We start from the raw sequence: 6,177 nt of genomic DNA, 5'->3' as shown, positions 1-6,177 counted from the left end.
AATCTTCTTCCTCGTCCTCTTCCACGACCACGATAGCGGTTTCAACCGCATCCACACCCTTGTTCTTTTCAAGAAGGACCGATTTGATGGTTTAGTATCATGAGTTTCTTTTCTTTTCAATTCTCACGGAGGATTTACATCAACTCCAACAATTTGGTGAATCCTTTCTTTCAAAGATTTGATTATTCAAAGATCTTCTAGATCTTTCTAGATCTTTCTCATGATACACCTCATCTTATAAACCATCATTAAAGTGGTGTAAATTATCATGGCTTTATCTTTTTCTCATCCGATATAGTTTCAACTTATCGATGATTTCTCAAAGCTCATTTTTTCTCAGGTGCATCTTTGCACCCACTGCCCACGTCATATAACTATTTCCCATAATATCAAGGGAATTTATTTTGAGCTTTGTCAAATTTGATATGATAACCGAATTCATAGAATAATAATATATAAAGACGGAAATTGAAATGCAGAAATTAAATGCAGAAATTTAAATTGCAGAAATTTAAAGAGCATAAATAAAATTGGAGGCTTAGCCTACCACATGATCCGAGGAGTTTTAGACTACCATATTGATCATTTTTCAAAGTCCGAGGAGACATGGTCTACCATTTTGACTTTTACTTATTTCAAGGTCCGAAGAGACTTAGTCTGCCATTTTTGACTTTTATTTTTATTTTTATTCACGGAGGCAACACCTACCACGTGTTTCTCTGATCGTGAAGGCATAACCTACCATAACGATCAGTCGGAAAAGGCAACGCCTATCATCCCGAAAATAAACGGAGAAGGCCTAGCCTCTCACTCCGGAACAATAATAAAATTTAAATAAATTAAGTATACATAAATTTAAACATTACCTCGACTGGTTTAAGAATTTTCGGATTGATAAACCTCAGTTGGTTAGAGTTTCGTGTTAATAACGTGTTGTAAAATAATCAGAATCTGATGGAGAGAGAGTTGATGTTGATTATCAATCAACTTCTGATCTATGTTTATGAAGAAAATAAATAACAAAAGAGACTTGGACGTGCAGAGAGAATAAAAACTTTTGTCTTAATTATATCTTTCAAACATCCGTAACATACAGATGTTTATGGGTCTATTTATAGCAATACTTCGATTAAGAGTGAGATATTTTCCAAAGAAAAATAATAAAGAAATCAATATGGATAATCATGTGATATTATCTAACATATGGTACTTTGTTCGTATCAAGACAGCTACCAATATTCTTTTTTTTTTTTTAGTTTAATTTAAAACTAAAAGAAAAGCAAACCGCAAAGGTTTGGACCCTTCTTTTTGAGGGGTATGTTAAGTGTGTGTAAGATACTCCATAAATATCTCATTCGTTTCGTAAATCTCAACAACCTTTGGAGGGAGGGAGCAACTATGGGCGGCTTCTCCGGCGATCAGTCTTTAACTCCCTCCGTGGATTCCGGCCAAGCCTGCCTCAAGGAGCTCGGCTACAAGCAAGAGCTCAAGCGTGATCTCTCGTCCGTCTATCCTCTTTGGCTTTCTTTTTTATTGTCTTAGTTGTGAATTTTATTTGCTAAAACATTTTGACTTTTCAGGGTCTTCTCCGATTTTGCCATCTCCTTCTCCATCATCTCGGTGCTAACGGTTACTCTTGTAGTCTTGTATACGGATGGTTCGTGGCCGGAGTGTTCGCTATGTGTGTGGGGTTATCGATGGCTGAGATCTGCTCCTCGTACCCAACTTCCGGTGGTCTCTACTACTGGAGTGCTATGCTCGCTGGCCCTCGATGGGCTCCTCTTGCCTCTTGGTTGACCGGCTGGTGCATGAATCTTTGCTTCTCTCTCTGAATCTTTTATTTTGAAAGCAAACCGTCTCTCTAATTTTGTGTGTCACTTTTTTTTCACAATCTTTCAAGTTTAACATCGTTGGTCAGGTGTAGTGTAACAATTCTGACTAGACTTTCGATCGTTATTGTGTCTGGCCAAAGTGAAAAGGGTGTGTGTTTGCAGTGGGCAGTGACGGCGAGCGTTGACTTCTCTCTGGCACAGCTGATTCAAGTGATCGTGCTTCTCTCCACCGGCGGTAAAAACGGCGGAGGATACGAAGGATCGGACTATGTAGTCATTGCTATCCATGGGGGGAATCTTATTCATACATGCACTTCTCAACAGCCTCCCTATCTCCGTATTGTCTTTCATTGGAGAGATTGCTGCTCTCTGGAATCTACTAGGTACCTCTCATCTCTTTGTTTGTGCTTAAGTCTCAAAAAAGAATAATTAACCAAGTAAGTATCTCTTATCTAAGGGGTTCTGGTGCTTATGATCCTGATTCCTGTGGTTTCTACCGAGAGAGCCACAACTAAGTTTGTCTTCACTAACTTCAACACTGAAAATGGACTCGGCATTACAAGCTACGCCTACATATTCGTTCTGGGACTCCTCATGAGCCAGTACACCATCACAGGGTATGATGCCTCTGCCCACATGGTGAGTATAGAAACAAACAAATGGATTTTGTCTCTTATTCTATGATTCTTGAGCTTTTTTCTTGATAACTGGAATAAAATTAAAAAATTTGTAGACTGAGGAGACGATTAATGCAGACAAGAATGGGCCAAGAGGAATAATCAGTGCCATTGGGATATCAATTTTGTTTGGATGGGGTTATATACTGGGCATAAGCTATGCTGTCACAGACATACCTTACCTCCTGAGTGAGACCAACAACTCTGGTGGGTACGCCATCGCTGAGATCTTCTACTTAGCTTTCAAGAGCAGGTTTGGGAGTGGTACAGGAGGAATCGTGTGCTTAGGCATTGTTGCTGTTGCTGTGTTTTTCTGTGGCATGAGCTCTGTCACCAGCAATTCTAGGTATGTATGTATTTGTGTTTGGTTTGCGGCTTAGTGGATTTTGATCATATATATATGGGATATAATCAGGATGGCTTATGCGTTTTCGAGAGATGGAGCAATGCCATTTTCTCCCTTATGGCACAAAGTGAACAGCAGAGAGGTTCCCGTTAACGCGGTTTGGCTCTCTGCTTCCATATCTTTCTGTATGGCCCTCACAGTAAGCTCCGTCTCTCTCTTTCTTCTTCTCTATGTGATGATGGGATTACTGTTTGATTGATCTGATCTAAAACTGGCAGTCACTGGGGAGTATAGTGGCGTTCCAAGCAATAGTGTCCATAGCAACGATTGGACTGTACATAGCATACGCATTACCGATCTTTTTGAGAGTGACACTGTCACGCAAAACCTTTGTGGCTGGACCATTCAGCCTTGGGAGGTACGGAATGGTGGTCGGTTGGGTGGCAGTCATATGGGTTGCAACCATCTCCGTCCTCTTCTCACTTCCCGTGGCATATCCCATAACGGCCCGCCATTGGTTTACAGGCTCCGTCTCCAACATTCTTAGCTGAAACAACTTTATAGTATTTTGGGGTTGTTTCATATTTGTTTTCTTATTTATATATAGTAAAGGCATTCAAGATGTAATCTACCGTTTGATATATACAAACAAACATCATCTTTTTTATTATTATTTTATATCCTCTAAATATTAATTGAGGATCTTTTAAAAAAGATGTAATCTTAATTTTGTACTAATTAAATTTTAGACTTGTTTAGATGGCAATCTCTTAAGTATTTTTATATTGATTATGTGGCATCGTTAGAAAGAGTTTAGACAAACTTTAGTGTAAAATTATCAACCCCTAGCAAAATGCATATACAGACTAACTAATTTAAGAGTGATGTTGTGCTCTTAACTGAACACATACTAGACGAAAGTTTAGCAAATTACTTGTTATATTGCACATTGATGAACGAGAAAGTTTGAGTGTGTATCTTCTGGATTAGTGCCAAAGAAACCTGTAATAATTTAAGAATAAAGTTTTACTCAAGACTAAACACATATCACCCGAAGTTTAAAACCTACCTAGACATTATACATTGTATAAAATCAATATAAATTCTTAAAAAACTGAATAGTAAACGAAGAACCACAATGAGTAAGGTTTTTCAACAAAGGTATTACATTACAATTTCTAGTAAGTTGTCTTTTTATGTGTTCTATGTTCTTTAGCTGTCAATTTTTTCTTTCGAAGTGTCAACTTACATTGTGGTCTTTTTATGTGTTCTATCTTCGGGAACTGTTAAATTGAAATACATTTGAAAACAATATCAGTGGAAAATATTATTAATATATGGTTTACGCATTCTTGATGTTTGTTAAGAGGCATTTAAATTCAATTTAACCGGACCATAAATAATCAAATAATTTATAATGTACGGTTAGAATGACAAGCTAATCTTATACAACCGTGTAAGACACATATAAAATAAGGGAGATTTAGGTAAGTATATTTGCCAAAAAAACAAGGTAAGTATATATTATATATTATCTATTAAAAAAAATAGAAAAAGGTTAATCATATAACACGATAGTACAATACCGACGATTCGAATATACTTGATACACATGAATATATATGCTTGATACCCAATTCTGCAAGAGGCAAATATGAGAATTTATATTGAAGGAGATGAGGCCCGTGCGTTGCAACGGGTTTTGTTTGGTGCTTTAATTTAATAAAAACATAAAAATAATAAATTATTTTATTATAGATTTAGGATTTTTTTTTTTCATAAGTTGTGAGATATTTATTTTATAATTAAAAACTCATTTACACACATAAATATCTATTAATATTTGTATTTATAATCATGTTTTTATCAACTTTATATATAAGGTTAAAGAAAACACGCATACTTAAAAAATTTAACCAGACTCAACCAAAATAAAAATTAAAATGAAAAAAAATGAAAAGCTAAATAAGGTCAATCTAGTCAATGACAATATTATACAGGAAATTATCAAAAATATCACATTCTTAATACCACTTTTTCTTTCACTTAAAAAAAACACTTATAACCCTAAGGTTAACTAATCTAAATTTAGGGTGTAGAATTGAGTGGTTGGGTAGGACTTAGGAATGTGGAGTTTATGATTCTATTAAATATATAAATAAATATTTCATTTTTTAAAAACCATTTTAATTATTTTTTTAATTTTTATGTTAACTAAATATAGTTAAATCATATAAGTTAACATAAATATATATATGTTAATTAATATTGAGCTTCAGAAACTTCATTATTAATTTAAGGATTTTCAATCATATCGCGAAGATTAACCAAGCAACCATCATCATACCTGAAACTAATAGAAGTAAATAAAAATTAGTATATTAAATTTTCTTCAAATAATTAGACTTACATAATAAAATAAACATCCAAAAAAAATTATTAGAATTTTGTTCAGAAGATGCTGATAAAAAAATACACTTTGATATGTCTTGATAAAAGACTTTCGTGATAAGAACAATCACTACAAGAAAACATATTTTTTACGAGGGCAGTATTCGTTGTAAATTCGTCGTAAACGGGGTTTTACGATGAATTAACCTCGAAAGACGTTTTGTTGTTAAACGTTCGTCGTAACGGAGGTTTCGTCGTAAACGACTTGTTACGCTTACGACGAAATATATTTCTCGTAAAGCGAAGGGAAATAATTCGTCGTAAACGACACGTAAGATTTCGTGGTAAAGCCCACGTAATGATTTCGATGTAAAGTACACGTAAATACTTTCGTTGTAAATCACTCGTAAACAATTCGATGTAAAACCCTCGTAAATCTTTCGATGTTAATCACTCGTAAACATTCGATGTAAACTTCATGTAATGTTTACGAGGAGTTTACATCGATTCTTATTATATTATTATTAATTAGTATATAATAAATTTGAATTTATATTAAATATTTGAAATTTAAAATATTTTAAATTTTAAAACGAAATATGAAAATGAAAAACATATTTTAAAAACCATTTAAAAGTCATACAATAATATTTAAATTCATAATACAAAAAGAAATATAAAAAACTACATATCCTCGAATTATTCGGTGTGGTTGCTCGGCTGTTGACGGTTTGGATCGGACTCTTCGGGATCTCGGACTGGCGACCCATGAGCGGCTCGTCTCTCACTCAACATTCTCTGCATAGTCGGGTTTTCCACCGCCATCACGTCTATCAGATCCTCAAGAGAGTCTAAACGAACCTGCAGGCTATCCATTCGAGATTTCATCTGAGAAGTCTCTTCATCCCGTCTCGAAGTGTATGACGAAGTT

The 6,177-nt window shown here is 34.8% G+C and overlaps 1 pseudogene; it reads left to right on the top strand.

Moving 5' to 3' along the window:
- Positions 1-1,346: 1,346 nt before the first annotated feature.
- Positions 1,347-3,525, top strand: LOC106303050 (annotated as a pseudogene).
- Positions 3,526-6,177: the final 2,652 nt, after the last annotated feature.

This window comes from Brassica oleracea, chromosome C7 (assembly GCF_000695525.1).
Source record: "Brassica oleracea var. oleracea cultivar TO1000 chromosome C7, BOL, whole genome shotgun sequence".
In the NCBI taxonomy this organism is placed as follows: domain Eukaryota; kingdom Viridiplantae; phylum Streptophyta; class Magnoliopsida; order Brassicales; family Brassicaceae; genus Brassica; species Brassica oleracea.
Note: the sequence above shows the minus strand (reverse complement) of the source record. Positions and strands in the feature narration are given on the sequence as shown.